This window comes from Solea senegalensis, linkage group LG17 (genome assembly GCF_019176455.1).
Source record: "Solea senegalensis isolate Sse05_10M linkage group LG17, IFAPA_SoseM_1, whole genome shotgun sequence".
Lineage (NCBI taxonomy): Eukaryota > Metazoa > Chordata > Actinopteri > Pleuronectiformes > Soleidae > Solea > Solea senegalensis.
In genome coordinates, this window is record NC_058037.1 from 4605656 (window position 1) to 4618101 (window position 12446).

The 12446-nt window shown below is 41.3% G+C and overlaps 1 long non-coding RNA gene across 1 annotated transcript in view; it reads left to right on the forward strand.

The window, feature by feature from the left end:
- Positions 1–2345: 2345 nt before the first annotated feature.
- LOC122783800 overlaps positions 2346–12446 on the forward strand; it is a 50784-nt gene continuing 40683 nt past the window's right edge. The window contains exons 1-2 of the long non-coding RNA XR_006362089.1: positions 2346–2373; positions 4262–4417. This is a non-coding gene — a long non-coding RNA (uncharacterized LOC122783800). The remainder of the gene's footprint in view (positions 2374–4261; positions 4418–12446) is intronic.

Here is a 12446-nt window from a genome sequence, read left to right on the forward strand (position 1 = left end):
CGTATGAAAAGTGTTTTTCTCCACATGGTTTCTCGTTGGGGGTGTGGAAGGTATCTGTGGACTGATTTTATTCCTTTGGCAAACTCTGCATGGCAAAAGAAAGACCCATATTTGTAGTACAGTAGAAAGGATGTTGAACTATTGCAATTTGCTGAAATCTTTTACCGCTCTGGTTCCTCTGGGAGCTTTTCAGCTGGAGAACAGAGGGGAAAACTTCTTACTGCATTACTGAAAATCCTGTTTCTTTGGTCTCTTCTCATCAGCTCTCTTCTAAAAGCAGGCTGTACCAGGGAGAAAAAGATATGTTGCATATATTCGACATGCACCGCTTTAAATAATCCTTTATCATCCACGCTCATCAAAGGTCCGTGTAACCGTTGACCATTTGCAAACAGCCAGCCTGATCATGAGCGCAGAGCGACCGTAACAGCGACTTAACGAGCCTATTTAATGCAAAATGCCAAATGCTGGAATACACCAGGCTTAAGGATTCAATTAACCTGATGCTCTGAATCTAAAGACTTTGCAAAAATCCCCCCCAAAAAACGAGAACAAAATCCTAATGATAGGATTAACCTTAGTGTTTATCTGCCTTAACATAAGCTGCGATGGCCATTATCAAAGAAAGTTTGTAACTAAGCCTCACCTCCAACGCCAAGGAGTACATTAACTAACTGCTTAAATTTGTGGGGTTGTGTTTAAACTAAAAGCCTTGTCAAAGTCTGGCACAAACACGGAGGATTGATTTCCTGGATGCTATCAGAGTGCAGAGCACTGTTTGCAGCTCTCTCGCTGTCATTCACTGGATTCGGGCAAGTTGCACCCAAACAACCCCAGTTCATGTTATCTGGGATAACAGTGCGTCAGCCAAACACATCACCCGGTCGTCAGCGTATAATCCTTTTTGTCTCGTAGGTGTTTAAAGTGAAGCAGGGCCATGTTTTAATACAATGACAGTCTGACTCTTTCTCTTTTATACATCTGATATATTCAGTATTGAAGCTGTAGTGTGTAACTTTTGAATATACACAGATATCTGTCACATTCAAACCACTGTCAAATGAGTTCACACAATACTGATTAAAATGGAGAAAATCACACACTGTCGGATTTAAAAATAAATAAATACATCAAGAAAAATGTGTCATGAGCACTACAAGCTCCAGCTGGACCCCTCTGACTAATACTGCTTGGCACAGCCCATTTTCTGATGAACACTAATGACATGTTAGCGGAGGTGGTTGCGTTACTGGATTGAGTAGGTTTTTTTTGTGTAACCCACTATTTAAAGTCATTTTTAAAATGTGTAATTAAAAAAAAAAAATGTTGGCCTGAATTAAAAAAAATAAAAATAATAATATCATGCATCAGAAACTGCCAGTGAATGATGAGGTGAATTGGAGCTAATTAATGTCCCTAAATGAGTGAGGAAGTTAACGCCTTTGTGACCTTTGACCCATTTTGACTGACACATTATGTGTTTACATATTTTATTTTGTCAGCACTTTCATTTGTAAAGGTTTGCCTTTAATTAAAAACAATTAACGTGAGATTTGTGTCCCCCTTGTCCTTGTACGACACAAGAAAGAAATAGATAGATAGATAGATAGATAGATAGATAGATAGATAGATAGATAGATAGATAAGCTTTATTTTCAGACTCAAGGTCCATACAAAAAGTAAAAAACAAGACACACAGTACAAAAGGAATAAGAATCACACAATAGAATAATAATAATAATAATAAGAAAATAAATATAAATAAATAGTTAAACTAACTAAGTAACTTTTACTCTTTTACTTTGCATATACTTTTAATAATAGTAAATATGAGGAAGCAAAATTTGAATTCTAACAAGTAAGAAAATGTGTTAATTGACAAACAGAAATTGAATCCACCCCAATCCAAAACTCCCCCCCCCTTTGAATTTCATTTCAAATTAAACTTAAACACAGTTGTTATTTTAAAATTTTAGACCAGTACTTTTACATGTACTTAAGTAAAATGTTATCAAAATAGTGGTACTTTTACTTGAGTGAAATATTTTAGTACTCTTTTCCACTTCTGCATGTTAGATAGAGACAGAGGTGTTGTCTTGACCCAGGTTTATTTACAAAACCTCACTACAAAAATCACAGGACAGAATTATGATAAATAATATTAACTTCTATTAACCTAATGAGAGAAAATAACAAAGCAAATGTGGAATACCCTGTTTCGATAAATAAATACAGAAATCAAAGGAAACACAACCCCCTAAACATAAGGAAGAATGGTTCATTCCAAGTCGGGCTTGAGGCCTTTCAGCCACTCCTCACACAGCTGCAACTTGTTTGCTGCTCCAGTCGACCACACCTCTGCTGGACAAACAGGTACAAGACAAATATCATTCACTTCATAATCAAAATAATCAAGCGATAACTGGATATAAAAATGTGATGTATGAATGTAACATAATGGGGGTTTAGAAATGAAACTCTCTTCAGCTGGTTTCAGACGCAACCAGGAGAAACTCTCCATGTCAAGTTAACACATGTGAGAACGCAGCAGGGGAAAGCCGATCGCTGACAGCGAGTGTCCTGCACGCTCAGCAGCAGGCGCCACCGCTCACCTGGATGTCCAGACGTTCTCGTGAACAGCATGAGAATTCCAATCTCCTGCTGCCTTTATTCTATGTGAAAGGGAACTCTTCAGAACCCATTTTTTGCAGACTATTTTCCAAGGTTCATGTCTGAAAATCTATTTATTTAAGATCAATAAGTGAAACGTACGTCAGTGTAACTGCGTGTCGCCTCTAAATGGAAGTTCAGCACGTGAGACATGTCGTTCACGCAGAATCTGTGGGGTTTTTTCAGTTTGGCCAATGATGTTTGATGAAGATTTAATTATCTGCGGGTACACATTCCATGCAAAGGTGATTCAAATCCATTGTATTGACCTTTTTATGATCTCTGTGTCCATATGCAGTATTAGTTGATATGAGTCAAAATAGAAATGAAACTGGTGTGAAAAAAGAAACCATTTGCTCTCAAAATCACCTTACCAACTAAAAAATAAAACAGTACATTTGTCAGTTGTTATAATAATAAGATTATCTATCCATACGGGGACACATAGACACAAACAACCGTTCACTCTCACACTCACACCTAATTTAGAGTGTTCAATTTACCTGATCCCCACGGATAGAGCATGCAAACTTCATGCAGAAAGGCCCTTGTTCCAACCGTGCTATCATCAGATTATATTATTACCAAATATTTGAAATAAAGTCAGTAACTGTTCACAGAGTCTAAACTTGAACACCATTGTTGATGTCGTCTCTTAACTCCGGCTCCGTTCTCACGTCTCATATTGCTCGGCTCGTCACACTGTAAACAGTGTACAGTAAAATGAAGAGTGAGTCTTGGCCTGGAAATCCTTTATCAACACCACAATCCCCCAAAATATGGTCCGTTGCTCCCGGAGGCTGATTCTTGGTGGGATGATAGCCGACGTGCTCCAAGTTATCTGCTGCCGTTAATGTGTTTATGTAATTTGTCTCTTTGTTTCCGCTGGCGGAGTCAACAGCCGATGACAAGAAATGTAAAACTCACTTTTTGTCTTTTTCTCTGTCTCTGTGAAACGAAAGGTTCCAAAAGTGTTAGGAACTTCCAGTAAATGTGTTAACCATAAACGGCGCATATATATATATATATATATATATATATATATATATATATATATATATATATATATATATATATATGGATATGTATATATATATACACACATATATGTATATACATAGATATATATGTATATATATATGTATATATATATATATGTATATATATGGGTGTAAATGTGTATGTATGTATATGTATATGTGTATGCATATATATAAATATGTATATATATATATATATATATATATATATGGATATATATGTGTATATGTATATATATACACACATATATGTATATACATAGATATATATGTATATATATGTATATATATATATATGGGTGTAAATGTGTATGTATGTATATGTATATGTGTATGCATATATATAAATATGTATATATATATATATATATATATATATATATATATATATATATGGATATATATGTGTATATGTATATATATACACACATATATGTATATACATAGATATATATGTATATATATATATACATATACATGAATAAAAGAGCATGAACATGCCAACTGTTTCAGCTAATAAATGTCTCATTCTCTGTCTTTACAATTTGTAGGATACTGATGTGATGGCGAGCGAGGAGAGGAGAAAAGAGGGGAGTAAGTCAAGAGTTGGAGTGACTTTCGGAGACAGAACAAAGAGGAGAGACATCCTTGAGGTTGACATCGATGTGGAGAACTAATCTGCCTGCGGGCGGTGATTCAGACCCAAGGTGAGTCCTGTGACATTTTGAGCTGATTAGGAATTTCACCAGTCTTAGCCTTTTGTGTCGTGTCAACTGCTCTGACATTGCATTACGCTGTTTCATTATCATGCAGTCACATCTAATAAGGGCACCATCCTCTAACCTGGCAAGGGGCATAAAAGGGGCCTCTTTAATGCGCGGCGGCCTGTAAGGAGGGGGAGTAAAAAAAAAAAAGACAAATCAAGTGCAACTGTTGGACAAGTGCGCCTGGGCTTTTGGCCCAGAACAAATTGCATTACTGTCACATTATGTCCCTGGTATGCATGAATTAAACAGTGACTGGGTGACTCTCAGCCCGCTCTGACTCACTTCCCCACAAAAAAAAATCTTCCCTGTTTTTCTTTTGGTTTTTATATACATAATTTATTTCTGTCGAGGAGCAGGAGAGACGGGGCCCATTCAGAGACACTGTGTTCCTCTTTCCATCCCATTAGCATGTCGAACAATCTGACACTTTCTCTGCCCTGCTGCTGGAATGTGAGAATTGCACTGGGAGACGAGTGTGGCCGGTCGCTGGCCTTTCTGCGCTGATGCAGACATTGCGAGGTGATGAGAGGGCTCTGTGGTCGCAGTGACTCCTCGGCAGAAACGCTGCAGCATGAGGAAGAGATCTGTATTTTTTATCCAGGCCAAATGTCAGTCCACTGCAGGCTGCGAGGATGGTGTTTGTGTGTTGAAAAGAGTTCACCATGCACCACCCATGGCTGGAAGACAAAAGGGCCACAGACATTTGGGAGTTTCATTTCTCTTCCACTGGCAAGTCTGAGAGCCATTGTCAGAGTTTTGCTGCGGCCTTGAAGAGGAGCGACGTGTCACGCTTAGCCTGGCATCTCGTCCTGAAAACAGATTCATGCTAAGATATGTCCACATCGCCGCGGCAGACGTCGGGGTCTAAATGGACAAAAGCAGAATGGCCCCGCGGGGACAAAGCTGTCTTTGCCCATCGCAGCCTGTGTGTGCACTCATGTATGCAGACTTGGCTGCTGATGAAGTGGACTCTTTTAGGTGGACAAACATTCCCTCCGAGTTCACAGAAGTCACATCCTGCAGATGAATGTGGGCGAGAGATATGCATTTGACCGAGTGGAGCAGAGCGACTTTGCCTGGCCATGTGGCGCGAGAGGAAGGATAAAACAATGTCATCATTCAAAAAGCAGAATTGGGCCCATCTATATCTGTCTAATTGTTTGTTTCCTGACTGATAAAGCCAAGACGGTGACACAATGAGACCGGAAAGGAGGGTGGAGACGAGTTCACCGCAGCACACGGTTCTCTGTTTTCTCCTTTGAAAAGGGAAACGTGACCCACTGCCTGTCTTTGTGTGACGAGTAAGAATAATGGAATCTGCAGGCAAACAGAAAGCGCCAGGATATGCCTTCACTACAGCATCCACGTTATGTCATGTCATCTCCCTCCTCTCAGTGTCTCGCGCTTTTCTGCCACACGCCAGCTATTCTTAGCAGACTCCCCTGGAGGTGAATTATGGATGAGGTGGAAAAGCTCATCATGATATTTGCCTGATCAGATATCATGCTAAAATGCCACTTAAAGTGTGATATAGCGTTGCTGGGACAAATAGCTCTCTGTCTCTCCCCCGCCTCACCCCACCCACCCGCCTCTCCTCGACGGACAGCGAGGGAGGGAAAGTAGCATCATGGCGGCGGCTGAACAGACGAGATATGAGGCAGACACTGAGGGCACCAGGCACACAGCCATGGTCAGCGTGGGCGACCAGTAGGGAGAAACACTGCCTGAGCATAGATAATAGGCGACTACCTGGTAGAATTATTGCACAGCGTCCAGCGGCAGACCCCGCAGAGACCTGAATTCTCTGTCACTCAGACACGAGGCATGAAACAGCCCATCAGGGGCTGACACGTGACTCAGTCAGGTGTGTCGGATTCATTTTTGGGATTTATGGCGCTGACTTTTTCCTGGTTCTTAAAACGCATCCCCGTGGGGATTGACTACATTAAAAGCATGGATGCCACACATGTAGGTGTAAAATGTATGTCTTCATGCATGAGGCGCCCCGTATGTGTGCCTGTATGAATTATCCAACATCTACGTGTGTGTCACCTTCACAAGGTTGCGCGCCGGATCGGCGTGTGTGGTTTTATCTGCAAGTAAGAGGCGTGATGCATCTCTGAAGCTTTTGCTCAAGTTGCTCCATCTTAAGTCACGACCTTGAGACGTAACAGGATAAATAAGGCGGGATGGCTCTGGATGGTTTTGTCATTTGCACGGGTTTTCATCAATCAGCGCACAGCTGAAGTTAGAAGGTCACGTCCCCACCCACTCTCTATCTGCTGCTTGCAGTGAACCTGTTCTAGTGTGTGTTTATGAGCTCACACAATAACAGACAAAACATGGGAACTAAATGGCAGTTTTTTTTTCATTATACGGCGGTGTTGAAAAGGACAGCTGCAGATGCAGTGTCATGGAATGCACTGCAGCTATATAAAAAAAAATAATAAAATAAAATACAGAGATGTGTCATGAATTCTGTCAATACAAACTGTTTGTATTATATTTGTAAAACAATGACTGGCCTGTTTAACCTCAAAGGAAAGCGTGTAGTACATGTCAGGATAAAAGAAGGGGATCCAATCAGAGGTGGAAAGATACTGAAATATTCTACTCAAGTACAAGTACCACTATTTTCATAAAATGTGACTTAAGTACAAATAAAAGTAAAAAAGTAGCTTGTTTAAAATTTACTCAGAGTAAAAGTCACTTAGTTACTTTAAGGGTGGGTTTCTTTCTTGTGTCATAAAAGGACAAGGGGGTCACAAATCTCACATGAATTGTTTTTAATTAAAGACAAAACCTTTACAAATTACAGTGTAAACACATAATGTATCAGTCAAAATGGGTCAAAGGTCACAAAGGCTTTAACTTTCGCACTCACTCAGGGACCTTAATTAGTGCCAATTAACCTGTCCTCACCATTCACCTGTCCTCATCATTCACCTGTCCACATCATTCACCTGTCCTCATCATTCACCTGTCCACATCATATACCTGTCCTCCCCATTCACCTGTCCTCACAATTCACCTGTCTTCACCATTCACCTGTACACATCATTCACCTGTCCTCATCATTCACCTGTCCACATCATTCACCGGTCCTCACCATTCACCTGTCCTCATCATTCACCTGTCCACATCATTCACGGTCCTCACCATTCACCTGTCCACATCATTCACCTGTCCTCACCATTCACCTGTCCACATCATTCACCTGTCCACATCATTCACTGGTCCTCACCATTCACCTGTCCTCATCATTCCTTGGCAGTTTCCGGTGCATGATACTTAAGTAAAATTAAAATTACAAAAAATTGAAAATGACTTTAAAAAGTACAAATACACAGAACAAACCTACTCAATCACAGTAACATGAGTAAATGTAATTCGTTAATTTCCACCAGTAATTCGTTAATTACCACCAGTTTGATCAATTCATGAACATCTTTGTAGCATTTGCCTGATTAAACATTCACATCAAGTGATGAGGTCACATGATGTAGCACCTGTGTGGAAATAGAGGAAAATCATTAAAATAATTGCGGTAACAAAGCAGAAAACAATATGAACATTACATTAAAATGTGAAAATAAGAGACTCAAATAATGTAAAACATGTCAATCTTTTCCTAAACTATTTAGTTCTAAACCATCATTGTGAGGTCAGGTTAGACTTGTCAGGCTTGTGTTGGCGTTTAGATATAATTAAGATAAGTTTGAGAGACTAGGAAACACATTCAAATAATGAGATAAAATGCGACGCTACATTAAATCACAACTTCAAATTGTTTTGTCCAAACCTGGCCCCAGTGCATCCGGTCGTCTCGGGCGGGAGTGTTTTTTGTTTATGTGAGTGCTCTTTTGTCTGTTTTCTTTAGTTGGAGTGAATTGAGCACTCAGCGCTGCCATATAGCTGTCACTCTCACTCTCAGCATTTCTGAAACCAAAGTGAATTTCTCTTCTCCGTGTGCTTGCAGTGACGTGCAGATGTTGCGGGAAAAAAAAAAAAACAGAAGAACAAATACCGTGTGAGCTGTTGTGTTTAAACTTCTTACGAAAACTCTTGCATATGTGTGAAATGCATTGCCTCTCGAGGGATCGACTTTGCAGCGATTTGAAGCCCCCGTGATGCCAAGCACAGCATGACCCGCGCAGGTGCGGCCCTAGTGTTTGCAGGGGACTGTTCTCACCGAGCGTAAAGTGTTTAGCAAGGGGTGCTAAAGGAAATCATCTCAACCATGAATACTAAATGACCCGAGGTGTGCATTGGTACATCTCAAATATGTGCTTGGCCGCGGACCAGCGGAAAGAAAATATGACTCCCGCTGCATAATGTATTGAGAATGACGGGCTGTAATGGTATTGACATTGGGTTTGTGAGGTTTCTCTTAGCGTCGCTGGAATTTGCCTCGGTTCCACATGTGTATGATTTTTTTTTTTTTCTGAAAAGAAATGGATTTGGTGATACTCCGCGGGGGCCGCTCCTCGATCGCTGTCAGATGTGGCGCGGTGTAAGCGGCTGTTTGTTTTCACAGCTCCTTCTCATCGTCGACGAGTATGCCGCGACATGACAGATACCAGGGAGAACACGAGGCGGCTGTGCCCTTCAGAGGTGTCCCTTGGAAATTTGTAATTGTTGGATACACGGAGCAAAAACACAACTCCAAGTCGTCCGTGCGCGCTCCTGCTGTGCTTTAATGTTTCCACCATGTTATACATGTTATTTTTCTTCCCCCGCTCCTGAAATAAATCACACATTTATACTGTAAATACACAGCACTGGCCCAGGTAGCACCCCAGTGCATTGGGACCACTTCTTCATTCGGCTTATAAGTTACAGCTTGTCCTACCACAGGACATGATGAAATTTAACCTCTAAAAACTAATAACATAAACACACGGGTGGTAGTAGAAGTCACGGTGTCGAAATGATATTATGAGAGAAAAAAAAAAAAAATAAAAATTCTATCCACCGAGCTATGTAAATGCATCCACAGCCAAAATCACTTTGGCCCATGCCACCCAGGTTATTTACGAGCCCTCATTAGCAAATGCCTTTCACACGGACCTGTACACGCTCTCCACTTTCACTTCATACTCTAGAAAGGAAAATCCACAGAATTAATGTGCCGGAAAATATAGTTGTAATAAAAAAGGGGTTGCGAGCTTCTTGTGTGCCACCAAAAGAAAGAGAGAAAGAAAGAAATATTTCACTCAAATCGGCGCAATTAACCCGCAGGAGAGAGCATGTTGTTTTAATTCACAAACCACCCACAGCATTAAAGAGGACTCCAGACTTCCACTTATTACTGTTGCCACGGCTCAACTTGAAACCAGCACCCGCTCGTAAAAATAGCAAAGAGGACCCTGTGTTTCAACTTTAAACTGGTGCATTCAGGTTGTTTACAAAAAGAAACGAAAAAAGCTCAAACTTTGTGTGGAGCAAGGCAGCGTGTCAGCCTGATCGCATGTGATACCATCTGGCGTGAATGATTGAATGACTGCTGAGTGTATTGGCATATGACCATCTGGCAGGTGGATGCATTAAAACTGTCCCAGGAGAGTGGGGCGTGGTGCCGCGCTGCGCAGTCTCGTCTCCGCCGACATTCTCGGGGCGCTCCAGACGAAACGTGCATCATCTCCGCACGCGCTGCTCTGGGAGAACACGCTGTCATACATGACGCACACGCCGCGTGGTGTCCCAGAGACAATAGTGGGGGGGAGGACCGGGGGGAGTTATGACATCTGCATGCTGGCATCATGACGTGGTGCAGTCTGGTCCACGCACTGGGTGATCCTGAGTAATGGCACGTAAATGATGTCGACAAGGCTCTTGGCTGAGTACAATCCCGTACACTGGATTGAACAACACTTAACGTTATAAAATGCTGAATAATATTGGAATCACTGCCTTCAGCATTTAGCTGGTGTGGTCACAGTGAGAGAAAGGCCCACTTCTCTTTTTGAGCTGCAATTTCAATACATTTCTGTTAAATGTAGGATTACAAAAGGTGGTACATTTCTGGTAATATCTGGTACAATTTTGGAAATATTCCAAATTGGAAACTTTCCATGGGAATGAATGGGATTTTACTGGAAATTTTGGATGATTCTGATGAAGAAACTGTGTCACATACACATCTAAACATTTTGTATTTTGCAAAATTATACAATTTAAAAAAAATACATTGACACTTTGACACACAATTTGTGGGTAGAACTCATAATATCAAAACTTGGGCAAAATGTCTGGCTTCAATATTTAGGTTTCTAGAAATCATGTGTGCATGTGATGCAAAGTGCATGTAGGGGGTGTGGCCTCAATAACCCTGCAGTAAGTCATGTGCTATGTGCCTGTGAGGAATAGCCTTGAGATAAAGGCCGCTCCATCCGAAAGGAACTGCTTTCTGGACGCTGGTTTGTGAAGTTGTTGTCGTCTTCTCTCACTTTCCCAGTTTTCTAAATTCTTAAGTTTTCATTCCGTTAACGTATGAAAATCTAAACAGAAAACTTCCATTTCTGCATCAGAGGCCTCCTTTACCGATATCTGAGCAGTGACTTCTAAGTTACGTTCCCAACCTTCTTATTTCCGTTAATTCCCACAAATTACCTTTAGTTCCCGTCAAAGTTTCCAATTTTGAAAATTGCAACCTTATTTCACGGACGTCTCCTGAGTTGTTTAACTCTTTTCTGTGTAGCCGCCGCACCACAACAACTGAGACACTTTACTTGAGTTAAACAAGTTTGAAATACTTTATGTAAACACAGCAAGTTAAACAAAAAACATTTACACGTGCCTGTAAAGTAAATGCAGCAATTTTCCACGAGTAACACATTTCCCTGTGTGGCTGAAAAGGCTCATAAAGTCATTTGCTTATCCTGTGTCTTATCCTGGTGTGGCAGATGTTTGGGAATTTAGCTTAAACTGCAACTTCTCCAGGTCCCCATGACAGCATGCTATGATGTAGCCTCTGGCTAACTGTGTGATCAGAGCATGTCAACACACTCGAGCTGTAATTTACTCGTGATGATGTGAAAGGCGTAATCAGACGCATCTCAAAAGACTCGCTGCCGTTCTCTCCAGACAGTTGCCACATGACACCGTCGCCGAGGTTACACCTGCTCGACAAAGGTGAAGGATTCAAACCCCTAAATTAGATGCATGCGTGTGTGTGTTTTCTTACATTCTAGGGCATACATGATCAGTCACTCTTCACGTGTCTCTGCCCCCCCATCATAGTGTGCAAATCTGTCATTTTCCCATCCAACCTACCGTGATTATATACTGTACCGTAAAAGTGCTTGTGTGGTCTTTTTGTACACGTCGTCCCACGAGTGAGGTCTCGGATGGGCACTAACATGCTTCCTCCTTAGCGGATTATTTGGATTTTTTCCTCCTTTGACGTCCTCATCCCAAAGACAGTCAAGACGAACCAAAGCGGAGCCAAACATATTCTGTTGCCCTTAGATGGAGATCTGTTTTGCAGCATTTACTGCAGAGGGCATTAAACGTGAAGGACAAAGGAGAATGCGATGAAGTCACTGCACAACAGTCCAGGAATGCAGGAAGTGAGCAAGAAGTGGAATTTTTCCCTTTCCTATTCAATCATCATCCAAACAAAGTGAACATAAATCAAAGCGTGAACATCGCATTTACATGCAGGATTAGAGTCCAGCCTGTGTACGGGAATTATAAAAGGATTAGGAGTATTGTATGTTCCAATCTGTGCAGGTAAACGACAGGCCTCATTTACATTCCTCGCCGGCGATGAGGGTCTCCGTGGAGATCGAGCGGCAGCGATTAAACCGAGAGTGTTTCCTGTTGATATTAGGAAGTCCGCTCCCATCTGTTTGTGCAATTGTACTGAGAGACGGGACATTTATTCAAAAAGGAGAGGACACAAAAACAAAGGGACCTCATCTGCTCAGACATATCCTGACCTGGCAGCTGCTCAACTCTCACTGAC